The sequence below is a fragment of the Canis lupus genome, chromosome 5 (genome assembly GCF_011100685.1).
Source record: "Canis lupus familiaris isolate Mischka breed German Shepherd chromosome 5, alternate assembly UU_Cfam_GSD_1.0, whole genome shotgun sequence".
Taxonomy (NCBI): Eukaryota; Metazoa; Chordata; class Mammalia; order Carnivora; family Canidae; genus Canis; species Canis lupus.
Window position 1 is genome coordinate 6,400,926 of NC_049226.1, and position 21,980 is coordinate 6,422,905.

Here is a 21,980-nt window from a genome sequence, read left to right on the forward strand (position 1 = left end):
TGTTCCACCTGAAAGCCTGGGGTGGGATAGGAAACATTTTTCATCATCTTTTTGAGCTGATTTGGCATATGAAGCATTATAACTGCTCCATATTTGTGGGTGCCAGAGCCTTGTTTATAATTTGACTTGAGATGCTTGAGCCAAACTTATGAAAGAACAATGAATAAAAGTAGCTCCATCTGCTGTTTTTGATTTAAGGATGAGTATGGCAGTCTCTATCTTTGAACCAGGCACAGAGCCAAGTTGTTTATTGCCTCACTGACTAGGTTAGAAATTTCATCAGTATCATAGTGGAACAGAGTGTATGAACCAATAATATAAGACCTATTTCTTCAGAGGGGTTTCAAGGGCCTGCATGGACCTAAGCCCCAAACTGCTAGGCAACAAGAATGTGATGGATGAAGGAAAATATAAAGCACATTGATTTTTCTTATTTTCAGGGGAGAGTAAGAATAGGCATATCAAAAAATAAAACCTTGCTCAACAAAAATGTATGGCTATGTACATTAAAAATATAAGGGTAAGTTTTCACTTCCTGGTAAAATGGAGTGATTTGTAGCAAATTAATTTTTCTAATAAAGTACAACTAAAAAGCCATATTACCAAAAAAACAAAACAACGTTGCTTAAAGGTATCAGGTCACTGTGATGTAGCAAAGCTGAGAGGGAAGAAGATTCTAGAGAAGAGAGAACTGTATGGAAGTAGCTATTTTGTTCTGGGAATTATTTCCTGCTTCCGATGCAGATAAACTTATTGCTTATCTGAAATTCAAATTTCACTGTATGTCCTGAATTGTACTTGGCAAACCTAAGCTGGACTCGGGGGAGAGGTATTGTTGGGGACTGAGTAATCACCAGAGCTTTAGGCTCATGTAACAAAATGGAGAACTTAAGCCACCTGGTTCACTCCTTGGTATATTTGCTGAATTCTGAATCTGCATGGGGGTGGGAGGCTAAAGAGCTAAGTCAGCAATCTTTTAAAAGAAGAGAATTTTCCACCTTTACTAGTGAAGAGACAGAGACCAAGGTAAGAGACCTGGTGGAAACACTAGCTCTCAGCTGAACCTTGGTGGGTTACACAGCAGGAGAAAGGTGAAATGAAGGTACACTGAGCCTTACCAAATTTAGCAAGTCTGAAATCACTCAATTCCTAGCTGAGCTGATCAGCCCGGCTCATATTTTATTTGCCTAGCATTCACAGAAAGGCTTAGGTGATCTGTATGGACTCTGTCTGCCTGTCAGAAAAAAAATACTCTCTTGGAAAGAGATAACACTATTCAGAGCAGTAGAAACAGATCCAAAGTGATTCAGACATTAGAGTCACCTGGCCAGGGCTATAAAATAACTATGATTAATATGTTAAAGAAGAATGGAGGATAAATAGAGAATTTCAGCAGAGGATTTACTTGAATCTATGAGTAAGAATCAGGTGGAAATTCTAGAACTGAAATATATAATAACCAAAATTAACAATACAGTACATGGGTTTAATAGAAAACTAGACAGGAAAGCACGGGATCTGGGAACCAGCAGACGGAGCAGCAGAAAGTATATAGTTTGAATGCCAGCCAGAAGGTAGGATGGGAAATAAAGAAAGCATAAGAGATATGAGGTGTATACTAAGGAGGATTGGGATACCCACAGTCAGAATCCCAGAGGGACAGGCAGGGAGAATGAGAGACAGAAATATATTTGAAGAAACCTCAGCAGAGCAGTTTCAAAGACTAACAAAGTACGTCAAAGCACAGATTCAAAACATTTAGCAAACTCTATTCATAATTTTTTTAGGTACATGATATTAAAATTTCTCTAAAATAAAGCCAAGAGAAAAATTTAAAAGCCAAGAGTACAAATACATACTTTACTTTCAAAAGAACCAAAGTAAGAATAATGACTAGCATGTCCCAAGAAAGATAAAACCCAAGAGACAATAGGTGATATCTTCAAGATACCAAAAGAGAAAAAAAAAATGTTTCCTGTTCTAGAATTCTTTATTTGGTAAAAAATATACTTTAAAAACGGAGATGAATAAAATCCTTCTCAGGCACACAGATACAATAAATCAAAAAGCTTCTTCTTAGGCAAAAATTCAAATGTCTCAACTTGAAGCAGAAGTCACAACATACAAACCTAAAAAGATTATGCAGATGAAAACAATGGAGTATCAGAAATAAGTCTATGGATAAATGAGTTGGGAGGTTTTAATAGGACCCTGGCCCTGAGTCAGATCCAAGAACTTCAGTATAATCCAGGAAATGGGAGGAAAACCCAAAAAGAATGCAGGTTGATTTTTCACCCACCAAGTGAGATAGAGCTTCAGAGTTATCATAGTATAATTTGTATAAAATAGCCCCCTTACTCTCAAAATGGCTTCAAGGGATTTTTCCCATATTGGACATCATAATATGTTCATTAGTTTATTCTTGTTCAACTGATGTTAGATTCAGACAACAACAACAAAAAAAACTGCATTTGTTTTTCACCAAAAAAAGTACTATTGGCCACAGAGTTTTTACCAAAGAGAACCTCCGGAGCCCAGATCTCATTGTCCCGAAGCCAATATTTTTGGCATTATGTTCTTTAAAAGTGATTTACTTATTTAAAATGGATGATTTGTCTCTAATAAACCCATATTTTCCAGGTTATCATAGTCCTTTTAAATCCTAAATGTGTGCCATTTGCTATATTAGTTATTCCTCTGAACTGTGTGTGATGCGCTGTGTTCATACCTTCTGTTTTCTGAGTAAGTGGTAACATTGTTGGAGAATTCAAGGTCATGGACCAAGCTCTCTGACAAACCATGTATTATTCACGAACACTTACTATGTATGTGATCTCCTACTGTTTCACCAATAATCCTTCCCTGAAAAGAAAGTCATTTTTTCCTGAAAAGGGCCTTTCCATATCTGAATTTAGTTCCCTTAGAGTTGTTTCATCCATAGCTCTCTGCTGTCTTAAAACTTGTGATTTTTTTAATTCAATTTTTTTTCCCATAATGGACACTTTGGGAATGATGGTTTGGTGTTGTCTTCTACAGTCTTGCTGAATGTAGCACTACCATGTATGTATGAATTTTTCTCATTGGTTTAGCAACATTTTTAAATGCTAGTGATATCTAATGTGTGTGAGGATACAGAGAAAGGGCAAGTTGATATACATATCAACTTGGTGAGAGTACAAATCAATAAAACATTTTAAGAAGGCAACTTGGATTATCTTTCAGAATTTAAAATATGCTTACTCTTTACCCGAAAACTCCACTTCAAGGAATTTATCCCATGCATATGTAGCGTATGTACACAAAGAGTGATATAAAGGATGGGGAGCCTGGGTCGCTCAGTCGGTGAAGCATCTGCCTTCAGCTCAGGTCATGATCCTGGGTCCTGGGATGGGGCTCCCTGCTCAGTGGGGAGCCTGCTTCTCCCTCTCCTGCTGCCCCGTCCCCTGCTCGTGTTCTCTCTCTCTCAAATAAATAAAATATTTTTAAAAAAAGTTTTACAAAGGTATTTTCACGACCAAATCAGGAAACAACCTTGAATTGAGGAAGCTTAGACAAATTGCAAGTCTTTCATACCCTGTGACCACTGAAAAATCTGAGATGGGTGAAGAGACTGAAGACATAATCAAATGAACAGAGCAAGTCTTAGAAATATGTTTGATTCTATTCATGTAAATATAAAATTTTAATATATTTGTGCGTGTGTGTGTGTGTGGTTGTGCGGGTGTGGGTGTGTGGAGAATAATTGAAGTGTTAGAGCATTCGAATTAGACTTGTAAAATCACTATGTTGTGCACCTGAACCTAATGTCACATTGGGTATCAGCTATGCTCAAATAAAATATATATGTATCTATAAATGTATATACGTATTTTTAAGAACATAAGGTTGAACTGTGTGATTTTAAAGATTTTTTTTTTGTATTTTTATTTATTCGAGAGAGTGAGTGAGAGTGAGAGGGTGTAGGCAAGCAGGGGGAGGGGCAGAGGGAGAGGGAGAAGCAGGCTTCCTGCTGAGCAGGGAGCCCCATGTGGGGCTGAATCCAAGGACCCTGGGGTCATGACCCAAGCCAAAGTCAGACTCTCAACTGCCTGAGCCACCCGGGCACCCCTGTATATAAATTAATACTAAAAAAAAGAAATAATCACACAGACTTGTTAGTGATACTTACCTATCAGGATTGGAATGGTTCAGAGAAGACTTCTTTTTAATTCTATACTCATATCTTGAAACTTTTCAATAAGAGTTTCTTATTTAACAATTGAGTAATGTTATGTATATGAAAAAGAGAAAAATCAGCAAAATAGAGTAATATAACAATTTTCAAGAGAAAAGTTTTAATTTTTGGAAATAACTGAGGAAATACCAAAGAAACCAACCGATTTAATTGCTTAGATGTTAAAACCTATGAAAATAGCTCAAAGGAAAGGCAAAAAACTATATTTGAGACAAATATGAAAAATCATTATAACATAATATATTGTAAAATATAAAACACAAACTGAAAAAGAAACTTTAAGACTCCCATAATGTACAAAATTTATAAAGGCATATTTAAAAAGTTTAAAATTGGACAATGTTAGCCTCCATAACACCACTTATATACACATAAGACCTCTGAATTCTATTGTATATGTATTAAAATTTCCATGAAATTAAATTAGAGCCATAATTCGCAGGGCCGCCAAAATAACCATAAAATAATGCTGATGTCAAAATAAATTGTCATCACTTCACAGTGCAGTTTTGTAGCCTCTGTCTAGGTCCATATAGTGTTTATAACTTTTGATGTCCTCAACCCATTTTGGGGAATGTGTTCAAATAAACTTTTCCAAGAAATAAAGAGAAAACCGATATACCTTATATGTTCATTTCAGAGTGATTTATAACCAAAAAAAGTTCAATAATAATGAATGCTTAAGTTAGCACATATCTATGTGGTAGGATATTATGTATTCATTTAAAATTATGCATGTTGAATCTAGAAAGTTTTTAAAAACATAATATTAATATACTAAAAAAATTATAGAGCAGCATTTAAAAATGTAGGCCTACCACCTACAAATCCAAAAAAAAAAAAAAAAAAGCATACACTTGTGTTGGTAAGAACTGGGAAGGAAGGAACAAAAATGCAAGGACAGGATCAGTTAGGATGATAGGCTTATTAGCAACGCGGTATTCTCTTTGAAAGTGCCTTTAACAGAATAGATATTTACAATCACAATAGAGTAACAGAAATTCATGTGTGGCTTTTGTGTTGTGAGATTGATGGTAAATCTATTGTTAAAGAATCTCAGGTGTTTTTGTTTTTTTTTCTTTTGAAAATAAAGCATATCTGTATCCCTAACCTTTTAGGAACTTACTAATTTCCTGTCGCTTTCACAAGATTACACATTGCATTATAGACCATCACTGCTCCAAATTCTTTCTATTCCCTAGGAAGAAATTATTCTAGGCACGAATCTACTAAAAATGGCTCAAAGCTCCTCAGTTCTTTTCTCTCTTATTTAAATTTCTTACCATGGTTTTTTAAGTATCTTTTTTTTTTTTTTTTTCAGTTTAAGCATCATTCTTCTGGAAGAAAATGCTGTTTATGTAGTTTTGCCTTTTTTCTGCTTATGATAACATTATATTATGGCTCCCAACTAGTTACCTTTCACATCATCTTCCTGTTCCAAATATAGCTTGAAAAGCCCGTTTTGTTTTCTTGGGCCTTAACCTTCCTGATTCTATTGTTATCAGTGTCTGACATGCTGCTACCCATGATTCTGCACCCCTCCGTTCAGTTCATTGTTGGTATGTAGCCTTTTTTTTTTAAACTAAATTTCTTATAAGGTGATTTGCATAGGTACATTGACTTTGTTAGTATCTCTCCTCCTTAATTAACCTTATAGCATTTCATTAAGGGAGTGTTCTAACATTCTTGACCTTTTTTTTTTTTTAAATTCAATTTCAGGCATTCATATCAAATCTGATTTCTGAAGTTTTTGGAAGAGGATCCAGTAGAGAAACAAAAGAGAAAGTGGAGAGGAAAGAGTAATCACAAATAAAATGAGGCAAAAAGTAAAAGTAACCAAACATAGTGATCTTTTCAACTCCTTTCTAGTGAGAATTGGAATACAAATGTAAGTCTGAAGAACATTTGAGTGAATTGTTCCAGAAACAGACTTATGTTCAAATCTGAAAATGGAATACATTTTGTACATGAGAGAGAAGTCAAACAGCTCTCTTCCCTCCTAGAGAACTAAACCAATTTCAGTTTAGAAAGAAACAACAGAAATAATGAATTGCTAAGCAACAGAGATCCTGTTTACATGCAAATACTGGTAGTAATAACAAAAAAAAAAACACAGTGCAAAAATAACACAGGAAATATGATCTGAAAGCAAAATTGCCTATAATAAAATATTTGGGTTTTGTCTTGGAATTATTTGGGTTTCCACAAGTCAACAGCTATTTACGTTGACACCATATGAATTAATCTGCCTCAAAGCTAAGCTGACATTTAGTAACCTGCCATCTGTCTAGGAAGGAAGTTTATTCTGACAAAGACAAAGGCCAAAAAGGTGTTTGTGTATCAGCTTATCTTTTCAAAGGAACTTACCCAGAAGGCCAGCTTTGTGGTGCTTCAGACCTTTCTTATAACTCTCAAAATTTAAGGAACATTTAAATATTAAATATTTCTACTAGGATGTTGGCTCTTTATATCTATTTATTTATTTTCTACTAGGGTAGACTTTTTATCTTCCAATGGAATGCACAGATGCTAAGTCATTTATCCTAAATAAATTTACATATTAATTTCAGAGTAGTTCTACTATCCTAATTTAAGACAACTGTATAGGGTCTCATATTTAGGATGCTGCTGCTATTGATAAAGGACATTTGGGGCACCTGATAGTTCAGTCAGTTAAGCATCTGACTCTGGATATCAGCTGAGATCAGGATCTCAGTGTTGTGAGATTGATCCCTGTGTTAAGCTCCATGCTGAGTGTGGAGCCTGCTCAAGATTCTCTTTCTCCCTCTGCCCCTTACCTCTTCCTACTCTCTCTCTAAAAAAAAAAAAAAAAAAAAAAAAAAAAAAAAAAAAAAAAAAAAAGAAAAGAAAAGAAATAAGAAAAGAAAAGAAATGGAAAATATAGAACCTTGAAGTAGCTGGTCCTGACTCAAATTACACTTGAATTTTTAAATCTTTAAGAATAATTTATATTCTCCACCCCCACCATTATAATAAAAACTTCTTGAAGAAAAAAGAAAGCTTTTGAAAATTATTTTTTTAGCCATTATATTGCCAGGCTTTGCAAATTATTGGTATATAATAAATACTTATTAACCAAATCCTCAGTTCATTGGCTAACCTCCTAGTGCAAAAAATGTGCTATGTCTCATTCACAGACTTATTCATATACTTAGTAACTACTTACTGACCACCTACTATGTGCCAGGCAATGTGTGAAAAACTGTACACTTATCAGTCTAAGATTTTAATGGAGAGGACAGAAAATCAAAGAATAATTATCTAAGAATAAATGATTAAGATAAGTTATTATGGAAGCATACAACAGACATCTCAGGGAGAAAGAGATCTCTAAGCCAAGATCTCAAGAATAAGTAGCAGCTATTCAAGTACAAATGATGGGAACATATGGAGGAGGAGTGACATAAACACTACAGACAAGTTTAAACGGTATGTGTGAAGTCCAAAGAATGAGAGATCATGACATGTTTGAGAAATGGAGGCAAGTTATGCATGGCTAGAGCTTAGAGAAGTGGGTGAAAGAGTGGGGGAGGCTGGGTTATTGACTGTTTTGCAAGTCATTTTTCTTTTGAAAACAATACACACTTCCCTAAGTGTCTAAGTTTTTATTATTTTTTTATTTTTATTTTTTTAGTGTCTAAGTTTTTAAAGCAAAATATATTGCATTCATCCACAAATCCAGAGAGATTAGTTATGTTCAGATTCAGACTGTTTTTAAGACTTTCTTAAGTTTTTAGGGGGATCCCTGGGTGGCTCAGTGGTTTAGCACGTGCCTTCGGCCTGGAGCGTGGTCCTGGAGTCCCGGGGATCAAGTCCCACATCAGGCTTCCTGCATGGGGCCTGCTTCTCCCTCTGCCTGTGTCTCTGCCTCTCTCTCTCTCTCTCTCTCTCTCTCTGTGTCCCTCAAGAATAAATAAATAAAATCTTTAAAAAAAGTTTTTAGAATGACCAAATTAGTGACATTTTTTCTAATATTATTGTCTAGTTAACAATTAGCAGATTATTAAGACTTTGTTTTAAGAGAAGTTTTAGTTTCACATCAAAACTGAGAGGAATGTGCTAGGAGTTTCCATATACTTCTTGCCCCAACTCATGAATAACCCTTCCCATTATTAATATCCCCCACCAGAATGGTACCTTATTTACAGTTGATTAAACTGCTTTGATTGGCACATCATAATCACTCTAGGTCCGTAGTTTACATCACAGTTTATTCATGGTGTTAGACATTCTATGGGTTTGGATAAAGGTATGATGACGCGTGTCCTGCATGGTATCATACTAAAAACCCTCTGTGCTCTACATAATCGTACCTTCCCACCACCCCAACCTTTGGCAATTTCTGATCTTCTTCCTGTCTCCATGGTTTTGCCTTTTCCAGAAATGTCAGGGTTGGAATCATACAGCATGCAGCTTTCTCAGATTGACTTCTTTCACTTAGTAATAAGCTTTTAAGTTTCTTCCATGTTTCTTCATGGCTCCATAGCTCATTTCATCCAAGCTCTGAATAGAATACTGTCTGCACATACCAGAATGTATTTATCCACTCACCTACTCAAGGACATCCAAGTTTTGACAATTATGAATAAAGCTGCTATATGTGTGCAGGTTTCATTTTGTTTTGTCTTTATTGTGACATAAGTTTCCAACACCTTTGGGTAAATATCAAGAAAGCAATTGCTGGATCATATGGTAAGAATATGTTTAATTTTGTAGCAAACTTCCAAAGTTTCCTCCTAGTAGCAGTTTCATTTTGCATTTTCACCAGCAATGAATTAGAACTCCTGCTGCTCTACTTTCTCAACAGCATGTGATGTTGTCAATTTTCTGATTTTTGTTCCTTCTAATAGGTGTGCAGTGGTATCTAATTGTTGTTTTAATTTGCATTTCCCTGATGACATATACTATGGAGCACCGTTTCATATGCTTATTTGCCATCTGTATATTTTCTCTTTTGATATGTCTTTTAAGATCTTCAGCCCACTTTTTCATTGTTTGTTTTCTTTATTGAGTTTTCAGAGTTCTTTGTGTATTTTCAATAATAGTCTATCAGATGCATATACTTATGCTTTTCTTTTTCTGTTTATCATAATTTTACAAAACTTTCCACATGGTCAATCTTACCTGAAAATGTTGCAACTCCAATTTCCTCCTAAAGACTTCCCTCAGAGAAACTACAATCCTCCTTTTACAATTTAGACTGTTTTTTTCTCATTGCACAGCTGTCATCCTGATAACATGTTTTTGTTTTTAAGATTATTTATTTATTTATCATTTATTTATTTGAGAGTGTTTGTGTGTGTGTGTGTAAATGGCAGGATAATCTCAAGCAAACTCCCTGCTGAGCATGGAGACTGACTTGGGGCTTGATCTCATGATCCTGAGATCAGGACCTAAGCAGAAACCAAGAGTCAGACGCTTAACTGCACCAGTGTGATTTTTATCATTTTTGGACTCTCTCTTACTGTTCTTTTTTATCAGATGAACACATTCATTCACTTTCTTAATATAATTTTTTGTTTTGTTGGGACACATTTCCAGAAACCTTTCCAAAAAAGTAGGAATGGAAATTTTTAGTTAGTTCACTCATTTGTTTTTAGATTTATTTATATGTGAAGATATTGTTCTTTTCCCCTCACATGTGTTAGGTTAGTAGTTATAGAATTTTAGTCTAAAACCAATTTCACTCAAAATCTTGAAGGCCTGTTCTAATGCCATTCAACTTCCAATAGTGCTATTGAGAAGCCTGATGATATTTCATTTGTGATTTAAGGCTGTGAATATTTTTCTGCATATATTTCCTCTCTCTGTAAGTTTTATTTTATTTTTTTAATTTTTTATTGGTGTTCAATTTACTAACATACAGAATAACCCCAAGTGCCCGTCACCCATTCACTCCCACCCCCCGCCCTCCTCCCCTTCTACCACCCCTAGTTCGTTTCCCAGAGTTAGCAGTCTTTACGTTCTGTCTCCCTTTCTGATATTTCCCACACATTTCTTCTCCCTTCCCTTATATTCCCTTTCACTATTATTTATATTCCCCAAATGACTGAGAACATATAATGTTTGTCCTTCTCCGACTGACTTACTTCACTCAGCATAATACCCTCCAGTTCCATCCACGTTGAAGCAAATGGTGGGTATTTGTCATTTCTAATAGCTGAGTAATATTCCATTGTATAGATTTTAGAACTTCTTTTTATCCTTGATAAAATGAAGTTTTATGATGGTGTACATTGGTTTGTATGTCATCCTCATGCAGGGTCATGCTAATCTCTGTGTCATTCCAATTTTAGTGTATGTGCTGCCCAAGTGAGCATGATGTACATTGGTTTGGATACCTTTCTTTCTTTCTTTCTTTCTTTCTTTCTTTCTTTCTTTCTTTCTTTCTTTCTTTCTTTCTTTCTTTCTTTCTTTCTTTCTTTCTTTCTTTTTTTCTTTCTTCTTTCTTTTTCTTTTTCTTTCCTTCTTTCTAAGGGATCAGGGGAAGGAGCAGAAAAAGAGAATCTTAAGCAGGCTCCATGCCCAGCATGGAGCTGTATATGGTGCTTGATCTCATGACCATGAGATTATGACTTGAACTGAAATCAAAAGTCAGATGCTTAACTGACTGAGTCACCCAGACACCCCAGGATCATGACCTTAACCAAAGACAGACACTGAACCACTGAGCCATCCAGGTGCCCCCTATCCATTCATCTACTGATGGACACTTGGGTTGTTTCCATATCTTGGCTATTATAAATACTGTTGAAATAAACACTGGAGGGCATATATCTTTTTGAACTAATGTTTTCAAGATAATTTTAAGTTTTGATTTTGTGTATTGAATTTTTAAGAGCTTTTTATTATTCTTCAATATTTCTTGTTTTATTGTATTCTGTTTTTGTTTCATGGATGCAAGCCTCTTGAGTCTCAGAAAATTTTCTGAGACTAGGTTTTTAATTTGAGGCTCATGGAGCTTATATTTTGGTGTCTGAGGGTGATAGACACATAATAAGCAAAATAAATTATACTATTCGAAATATTAGAACATATGTAGCATATTTAGGTGCTAAATATATGTATATATATATGTTTATAAATAATATAATAGTGGTAGGTAAAATTAATGAGATAAGATAATAAAATGAAATTTGATTTCCAGCCCCACATCAGGAGTTCCACTATTCCATAACTCAGTGAAAATTGTGAAAATTATAAAAACTAACCATTTAAGGCTTCTGTTATTTATTCTGAAAGAAATAAAGGAAAAAAAGAAAAAAAAAGAAATAAAAAAAAAACACATTTATTTAAGAAAATCTAAGGAAATACTTTAAGAAAGGCAAGCATCTGTTACTTTGAACCAAGACTACTCCTCTCCCACCTGCCTACCAGTAAGGCAGAGACTCCACTCCAGATTATTGCAGCCAAGAATGCACCATTCCTTATTTACCCAGCTCCCAGCCAGAGGGCTTCATTCCCTGAAGAAGGACAACATCAGCATTTCTCATCCTGCTGCTAACTACCTGTTGTTGAGGCTGGGTCCTTGGGGAGTGTAAATGAGAGCAGGGCTCCTTTCTTCCGCTGAATCCCCACTCATAGAATGGAGGTTCAACACTGGGCATGGCATAATGACAATATTGGGGCCCAGATGGTCCTTCCCATTTTTGAGTCAGTGGAGGCTTGCCAGGGGAGGCAAGATGAGAATACCAACAGGCTACTAACCTCTCTCCACTAACTATTCAGAGCCTAGAGTGAGAATGTCACCCAGAGAAATGACTGCCATAATCTTTACCCCCAGGTCCAGAACCTCGGCTCAGAGATTTTGTCTAGAAGAAGAATCAAGCCATAAAACAGGTACTTCTTGATTTTTTTTCCCTAAAGGAATTGATTGCATTTGCAACACAACATAGAACAGTGTAATTCTACTGACACCTTCAAGAACAGTGACAACTGTGGCAAAAGAAAATTGGAAGGAGATTCATGAATCTAATGAAGATTGAGTTTAGACTATAGTATGGCTAGTTTACATGAGAGAAATTGTGAATAAGACAGCTGGAGTCAGAACAAATATCACCTCAAAAAATATTCCTTCAGAGGAGTCACAATTTATTTGGGTTAATTTAAAGAACAATATATATCCTAGGGAAATGTTGAAAACAGTAGAATTAGTAGGCAATTGGTGATGTTTAATGGCACTGTTTGGGCAGGGAAAGAGTTTAAGAGAAACCTAGCAGTACCACTGTCATCCCACAGTGACTATGAGAGTAACCAAAAATGTACCTCACTGAGACACAATATCAGAGTCTTAACACTGTGGGGATGAGGGAGTAAACCTCACTGAAATAATTCAGGCAGGAACTAAACAGAAACAAACTTGAGGAAGGGAGAATTCAAAGTTGGTACAATAAATCATCTAAAATATTTTCTAACAAAAAAATCATGAGATGTGCAAAGAAATAATAAAATATGACCCAAACATCACAATAAAAGCAGGCAATAGAAATTTATGAGCCATCAGATATTAGGTTTTTTTTTTTTTAGATATTAGATTTAACAGGAAAAGTTTTAAAGTAGCAATTATAAATGTGTTCACAGAACTAGGGGAAAGCAAAATTAAAGAATTTAAGGAAGCTAAAAGAAAATGCCTCATCAAATAAATAATATCAATTAAGAAATAGAAATTATTAAAGCACCAAATAGAAACTCTGGAGTTTAAAAGCATGGTAACTGAACTAAAAAAAAAATTATTAGAGGGGCTGAATGGTAGATTTAAACTGGCAGAAGAAAGAATTAGCAAACTTAAAGATAGATTGATAGAGATTATGAGAGCTGAAGAACAATGAGCAACAGAGGAATGAAGAAAAATGAGCCTCAAAACGTTATAGACTTGGGGGACACTATTAAGTACATCAACATACACGTAATGGGAGTTCCAGAAGGCTAGCAGAGAGAGAGAGAGAGAGAGAGAATTAAAAATACTTGAAAAACTGATAGCTGAAAACTCCCTAAATTTATTTAAAAACATTTATATCACACCCAGGAAGCAAAAATGAAGTCAAGATCCATAACCATATACATCATAATTTTTTAAAAAAAAGTTCAGGGATCCCTGGGTGACTCAATGGTTTAGCCCCTGCCTTTGGGCCAGGACAGGGTCCTGGAGACTCGGGATCGAGTCCCGAGTTGGGTTCCTGGCATGGAGCCTGCTTCTCTCTCTCTCCCTCCCTCTCTGTCTATCATGAATATATAAATAAATCTTTAAAAAAAAAGTTCTGAGTCAAAGATAAGGCGAATATTTTGAAAGTAGCAAGGAAAAAAATACTTATGAGGGAATCTCAAGATTAATAGCTAACTTCTCAGCTAAAACAATGGAGAAAGAACAGTGGGATAGAATATTTAAAGCACTCAAAGAAAAAAGTTATAAATGAAGAATTCTATAAGCCGCAAAACTATTGTTAAAAATGAAGGAGAAATAAACACTTTCCATATAAGAAAGACTGAGAGAACTTGATGCTAACAGATCTACCTTACAACAAATACTAAAGGTTAATTTCTTTCAGCTGAAAGCAAGTGACCCCCTATGGTAATTCAAATGCACAGAAATAAACAAAAGCAGCAGTAAACAGAAAATTGAAAGCATCCATGTAATTATAAAAACACTAAAAATACTCTTTTTCTCTAAACTGATTGGAAATGCAATTGTATAACATATGTATATAATATATTCTTAGGCTTATAACATATACATTGACTTTATGTCTATGTGCATGTAATATACATGTCTATGCATGTACATGTCTATATGTCTATGTACATGCAATGTATGTATACATTACATAGAAATGTAATATAGGGCAGCCCTGGTGGTGGAGTGGTTTAGTGCCACCTGCAGTCCAGGATGTGATCCTGGAGACCCAGAATCGAGTCCCAGGTCAGGCTCCCTGCATGGAGCCTGCTTCTCCCTCTTCCTATGTCTCTGTCTCTCTTTCTCTCTCTCTGAATAAATAAATCTTAAAAAAAAATCAGGCTAAGAAATGTAAAATATGTGCAGTGTATTTGCCAATAATAATACAAAGGAAGCGTCTAGGAGAAAAATTGTAATAGACTAGGAAATGATGACAGATGGTAGTGATTATAACAATGTATAACAATTGCTGGGTTTGTAATATTAATAGATGGAATATATATAATGTAACAAAAAGGAAGAAGGTACAATAGATATATAGGTATAATATATCAGCATATTACTAGAATTAAGTTGGTATATATTTTAAGATGATTTTCACAATTTAAGACATATATAGTAGACTTTAGAACAACCACTAAAGAAAATACAAAAATCTATTAAAAAAGATCATTAATTGAATTAAAATACTACATTAGAAAATATTCACTAAATGCAAAATAAAGCAGCAGTTATGCCTGTAAATGATTATATTGAAACTGATGAAGGATCTCAAGTCAATAATCTAACCTTTCATATAGAATAGCAAACTAAATATAAAGCAAGAGAAAGAAGGAAAAATAAAGATTAAAGCAAAAATTAATTTTTAAAAAATTTTTTTATTGGTGTTCAATTTACTAACATACAGAATAACCCCCAGTGCCCGTCACCCATTCACTCCCACCCCCCGAAAAATTAATTTTTAAAAAGAACTGAAAAATGATGGGGAAAATCAATAAAATCAAAGGCTGTTTTTTTTAAAAGGTCAACAAAATTGACAAAAGTTTACTTAATTTGACCTAAAAAAACGAAAAGATTCAAATTATTAAAATTGGAAATGAAGGGAGACATAACTACTAACCTAAGAAAAATTAAAAGGATTACAAAAATATTATAAATGATTGTATACCAATATATTAGATAAATTGGATGAAATAGACAACTTCTTATAAAGACAAAAACTACCAAAACCAACTCAAGAAAAAATAAACAATCTGAATAGACGTATAACAAGGGAAGAGATGAGACAAAACAAAACAAAAACTGCCCACAAATAAAGACCTATTATAGATAGCTTTGCCATTAATTCTACCAAACTTTAAAAGAAGAATTAATTCCAATTCTTTACAAACACTTCCAAAAGATCAAAGACATGGAAAGATTTTGCAACTTATTCTATTATTCTTATAACAAAACCAAAGACATCACAAGAAAACAAAACTACAGAACAATATCTCTTATGAATATGGAGGCAAACATTCTAAACAAAATATTTGTAAACTTAATCCAGCATCATATAAAAAGAATTATTCACCCTGACCAAATGGGATTTATCTTTGTGATGCAAATTGATTTTCATCTGAAAAATCTATTCATGTAATATTTCTTATTAATCGAACAAGAAACAGAATTCACATTATCATCTCAGTAGATGCAGAAAAATATTTGACAAAATCTAAAGCTCTTTCATGATAAAAAACAGTAAAGGAAGTAAGAATATGGGAAATCTTCCTCAACCTGCTAAAGAGCATCAATAAAAAACCCACAGCAAACATTTAATGTTGAAAGACTGGTTGATTTATCCTTCAGAATGGGAACAAGACAAGTTCCAACCAGAGAAATTAGGCAAGAAAAATAAATAATTATTTCAAATTTTAAAATAAATAAAACTATTTCTATTCACAGATGGCCTGATATTTTGTATGGAAAATCTTAGGAATCCACCAAATATTAGAATTAATGGATGTGTTCAGCAGGGTTGCAGGTTATAAGGTCAGTATACAAAAATCAATTGCTTTGTTATGTACTTGCTTTGAACAAGAAGATTAAATAAATGAAGAAATTGATTCCATTAACATTAGCATCAAAATGAATAAAATACTTAGGAATAAATTTAATAAAAAAAGTATTAAATTTATATTCTGGAAAACTATAATATATTGTTTAAAGAAGTTAAAGACATCTAAATAAATACAAAGACATCTCACGCTCATATGTTGGAAGTCTTAATGTTGCTATGATGACAATACTCCTTAAACTGATTTTCAGATTTAACACAATTACAATAATCCCAGCTCACTTCTTTGTAGAAATTGACAAGCTGATTCTAAAATCTATGCTGAATTACAAGGATGCAAAAAATCCAAAACAATTATGAAAAAGGAAAATAAATTGAGAAGACTCACATATCCTGATCAAAATTCATATAGATCAACAGTAATCCAGACAGTGTGGTACTGGAAGAAGGGTGTGTGTGTGTGTGTGTGTGTGTGTGTGTGTGTATAAAACTGGGAGTCCAGATACAAAACCACATATCTATGGTTGATTTGATTGATTGATTGATTTTCAATCAAGATAGAAATTGATTGATTGATTGATTGATTCAATAAAGATTTTCAATAAAGATAGAAATACTGTTGATTTTCAATAAAGATAGAAATACTGTTCAATATTGAATGAATAGTGTTTTCAACAAATGGTCCTGGGATAACTGGATAAGCACAAGCAAAAGAATGCAGTTGGACCCTTATTTACACTATATAGAAAATCATAATAAAAATTACATATTATGTGTTATTCACATTATTAAGCATAAGAGCAAAAACTTTTATACAACTCCTGGAAGAAAGCTTAGGGATAAATCTTCATGACCTTGAATTTGCAAAAATTTCTCAAGTATGACACCATAAGCATAGGCAACAACAACAACAGCAAAAATAGATTAATTGGACTTGATCAAAACCAAATTTACACCTCAAAGGGCACCACCCAGAAAATAGAAAGACAATATGCAGGATGGGAGAAAATATTTGCAGATCATATGCCTGATTTAGATACAAGGCATAGATCATATGCCTTGTATCTAAAAATATAGAAATCTCTAATGATACTAAGAAGACAGTTAACTCAATTAAAACATGGATAAAGAATCTAAGTAGTCATTTCTCCTAAGATACACAAGTGATCAATAAGCATATGCAATAAACACATAAAAAAGATGTTCAGTATCATTAGTTATCAGAAAAATGCAAATCAAAACCACAAGGAGTTACCCCTAGGATGACTAGAATAAAAATGAAACTTGAATACATTATGCTAAGTGCAAAAAGCCAGTCACAAAGGACCACGCACTATACGATCTCATTCTTATGAGCAGGGAAATCTGTAGACTCAGAAAGTAAATTCACAGTTGCTTCAGGCTGGAATGGGGGAAAGGCAGATAAGAGAGTGATATTTAGAGGGCACAGAACTTCTTTTTTGAAGTAATGAAATATTCAAAATAGACCGTGGTGATGCTGCATCTACTTGTGAATATAACAAAAATTATTTAATTATCTTAAAAAGGGCAAATTTATGATCTATGGATTATACCAAAATTCGAATTAAAAAAATAACAGGAAATGTTTGTGCTTAGGTAAGGTCCCACTGAAAAAGTAACCTTTGACAAAAAAGAAGAAAATGAAGAAGTTGAGATATTTACATATCTCCAAGAAGACTGTTCCAAGTGCAAAACCCCTAAAATACAAAGTAAAAGACTGTCAATCTGCCTTATCTTTTGCATAATGTAATTCAGTGCTATTTTTGAATTATACTAATTTGAACAATAAACTTGCTTTATACATAAGCCAGTTTGGGGGAGATTTCCTATTATTTACAACCAAAAGGATACTAAGCACTACTATGAATTTTGTACTGAAAGTCGTATGTTGTAATTAATAGACACAAATATGTGAAATGGTTCTTGTCAAAGAGGTAGGGTTGAAAGCAAAGTCCCGGATCCCTGGGTTGCTCAGCTGTTTAGCGTCTGCCTTCGGCCCAGGGTGTGATCCCGGAGTCCGGGGATCAAGTCCCACATCAGGCTCCCTGCATGAGGCCTGCTTCTCCCTCTGACTATGTCTCTGCCTCTCTCTCTCTCTCTCTCTCACTGTGTGCCTATCATAAATAAATAAAAAATTAAAAAAAAATGAAGGAAAGCAAAGTCCTCTATGTTTGAGGATTGATTCCTAAAACACATAGCTCTGAAAGCCAGTACCTCTTGGGTTCTCAAGATCCCCAAGATTAGCAAACAAAGAAACAGTTTTTTTTTTTTTTTTTAATTTGTTTTTCTTAGAGGTGGATGAGGGGCAGCGGGAGAGGGAGAGAGAAAATCTTAAGCAGTCTCCAGGCCCAGTGAGGAGCTGGAAGCCTGATGCAGGACTCAATCTCACCACCCTGAGATCATGACCTGAGCTAAAATTAAGAGTCAGATGCTTCACTGACTGAGCCACCCAGGCGTCCCACAAAGAAACTGTTTTTAACGAGTCCCTGAAGACTCTCATGGCTAGAGCTCAGGGCTCAATGAAGAGGGAGCAGACAAAAATACTCATGTCCCAATATTTCCTATTGAGTATTTTAAAAGCTGCAGCCTGGGGCACCTGGGTGGCTCAGAGGTTGAGCTTCTACCTTCAGCTCAGGTCGTGATTCCAGGATCCTGGGATCAAGTCCCGCATCGGACTCCCCAAGGGAAGCCTCTTCTCTCTCTGCCTGCTTCTTTCTCTCTCTCTCTCTCTCTCTCTCTCTCTCTCTCTCTCTCTCTCTCTCTCACAAATAAGTAAAAATATTAAAGAGGAAAAGAATAAGCTGCAGCCTGAGGGTCAGGCTCTGAATTTTGACTCATCTAGGGACAAACTGCTCTCCACCCTGCAGACCGGGGAATCTAGCAGACACCATCTCCCCAATCTCCCTGTAACCTGCTCCAATTCACCAATATCTACCTGGAACAAATGCATACATACATATGGGCATCCCAGCTTTTGGGGCTGCCACCCAGAGGGCACTTCCTTAATCACCTGGCTCTGATGACCAGTAGACTTTGTAATATATCTGATAAATAGTTAAAATCTATTATATTCAAGAAACTCCTATAACTTAATAGCAAACGAACAAACCTCAAAAACCTAATTTAACACTAGATCTAATAGATATTTTTTTCCAAAAAAGACATACGAATGACCAACTGTATATGAAAAGGTACTCAACATTATTAATCACCAAGGAAAGGCAAATAAAAATCACAATGAGATAGCACCATACACCTGTTAGGATGGCTGTTTTCAAAAAGTCAAAGTATAGTAAGTGTTGGTGAGGATGTGAAGAAAAGAGAACCCTTGTACACTGTTGGTGGAATGTAAGCTGGTATAGCTACTATGGAAAATAGCATGGAGATTCCTCAAGAAGTTGAAAATGGAATTTACCATATGATCCAGCAAAGCCACTATTGATTATATCTATCCACAGGAAATGAAATCAGGCTACCAAAGTGATATTTGTACTCCCTGTGCTCTTTGCAGCATTATTCACAATAGCCAAGGTATGGAAGCAGCCTGAGCTCACCAATGGATGAAGAGATAAAGAAAAGGTGGTACATATGCTCAATGAGATACTATTCAGCCACAAAAAAAGTAGAGAATGAATCCTGTCATTTGCAAAAAAAAAAAAAAATGCATGAAGCTGGAAGGCATTATGCTAAATGAAATTAACCAAAGAAAGATAAGTACTCCATGATCTCCTTCATATTTAGAATCTAAAAAAGTCAAAATCGGGATCCCTGGGTGGCGCAGCGGTTTGGCGCCTGCCTTTGGCCCAGGGCGCGATCCTGGAGACCCGGGATCGAATCCCACATTGGGCTCCCGGTGCATGGAGCCTGCTTCTCCCTCTGCCTGTGTCTCTGCCTCTCTCTCTCTCTCTCTCTGTGACTATCATAAATAAAAATAAAAAAAAAATAAAAAAGTCAAAATCACAAACAGTAAAACACTGTTTACCATGAGCTGAGAGTTGGGGGAAATGGGAAGAAATTGGTCGAAAGATATAAACTTTTGGTTATGAGTAAGTTCTAGGGAATTAATGTATGCAGTGGTGACTATGGTTAATAATGTATTGCAAAAAAAATAATGTATTGCATACTTAAAATTTGGTGAAAGAGTAGATTTTAAATGCTTTCACCCCACTAGAAAAAAAAAGTAACTGTTAGATAAAAGATTTGTTAATTAGCTTTCTGTGGTGATCATTTCATGATAGATACATATATTAAAATGTCGCATTTTATATCTTATAAATATACAGTTTTATTTGTCAATTATACCTCCCTAACACTACAGAAAAAATAAAACATATATTAAATTTGAAATAAAAAAATGGAGTGTGGAATTTAGCCTTAAGTTCCAGAAAGTAAATGAAAAGTTTCTCCCCCTCTCTTTATGGCACCTTTCTCTCTGTTTGTCTCCTTATCTCTGTCTTTGTCTCTGTCTCTGCCTGTCTCTCCTGTTGGAATTAGAGTTTTTGAATTTCACCAGTGTTTTGTTTTGTTTTGTTTTGTTTTGTTTTCTGTTTGCTTGTAGTCTTTCTCTGTAGCAAGAACTGAGCTATTTATGGAGAAGTCAACTAGAGCAATTCCCTAAGGCACAGCAGAAAGATTTTTGTTGGTCCCTATAGACCTTGAATCTCCACGAAGCCCAGTGGGATATTAAAGTGGGAGTGGGTGATATTTTGAACTTCACAACCATATAAGTTATGATGGACTGAAGATATGGGTCATTGGATCCAAACTTCCTCAGGAATATAAATATCTTGAATATGCAAAGGATACTTGATCATGCAAAATGTGGACTTGGGGAGCTACTGAGTGACTCAGTCTGGCCATACTGTTGACTTTTTTCCAAAATAGGAGGAGGCTGGAAATACCAAAACCAGCTTCAGTTTAAGGACACGTCAGGAAACTCTAAAAAAAAGAGAATGTATGTATCCTCATACTCTGACTACCTAGCTTAAACATGAGATGCATAGACTTTGGAATCCTCCCCCTCCCTCCCCCAAAAAATGAGGGATGCCTGGCTGGCTCAGCGGTTGAGTGTCTGCCTTGGGCTCAGGGCATGACCAGGGTCCTGGAATCGAGTCCTGCATCAGGCTCCCCATAGGGAGCCTGCTTCTCCATCTGCCTGTGTCTCTGCCTGTCTCTGTGTGTCTCTAATCAATAAATACATAAAATCTTTAAAAAGAGAGAAAGAGAAAGAGAAAGAGAGAGAGAGAGAGAGAGAGCTGTGTGTCCTTCCCGAAGTTATGGGGATAACTTTGGGAAGGCCTTTGCTAACATGACTGAGAATGGAAATAATCATATATTGGATCTGAATGTATTGTTTCGTTGCCCCATGCAGTGGAGCTCTGTGTGTCCCCAGGTGGCTGGATGTGTCCAAGTCTGTAAGGGTTGAGAAGTGATTTTGGAGAACTGGAAAAACATTTTAATGCGAGATATGTGCCCTGAATGACTCTGTTTTCTACTTTTGGTAACTTACTTTACCTCAGGGATCAGAGTTGAGATTTGGACCTTTCCCATTACTTACTGTCTCTCTAGCTCCTATTCCATGCAGTTCCCACAGATACTAAGACCAGTGGGCTTGGGCTCATTGTTGCTTTTTCCATGCTTCAGGAGCCCAAGAGACATCAAAACCTAGATATCATGGAGTCCTCTATCCTGCGTTTTCCCCAAACATATGCTGAATAAAGAAATTCTAAAATGTGTTTTCATGGGTTATTTATTCTGTTTCTTCTCTTCTCCCCTTTCTACTTAAATTATGACTAATGTTAGCTCCAAAGCACATAAATGCCAGTGATTTTGCTCTTCATATGCTGCATTTCTATTGACTTTAAAATTAATCTGATCATTCGAAAATCTGCCAAACCAAGCCCTGAGGAATAAAGAAATAAGAGGCAATCCTAAATGGGGGAGGGTGGGCATCCAGGGCTGCTAAGAGAGCACTTCCC

The 21,980-nt window shown here is 35.3% G+C and overlaps 1 long non-coding RNA gene and 1 other non-coding gene across 2 annotated transcripts; one reads left to right on the top strand and one right to left on the bottom strand.

Moving 5' to 3' along the window:
* Positions 1 to 5,685: 5,685 nt before the first annotated feature.
* LOC111096091 lies at positions 5,686 to 15,956 on the top strand. Its single transcript, XR_005358828.1, has 3 exons — positions 5,686 to 5,793; positions 12,039 to 12,094; positions 15,870 to 15,956. It is a non-coding gene; the product is annotated as an uncharacterized LOC111096091 (long non-coding RNA).
* Positions 10,473 to 10,575, bottom strand: LOC119872041. Its single transcript, XR_005360253.1, has one exon. It is a non-coding gene; the product is annotated as a U6 spliceosomal RNA (small nuclear RNA).
* Positions 15,957 to 21,980: the final 6,024 nt, after the last annotated feature.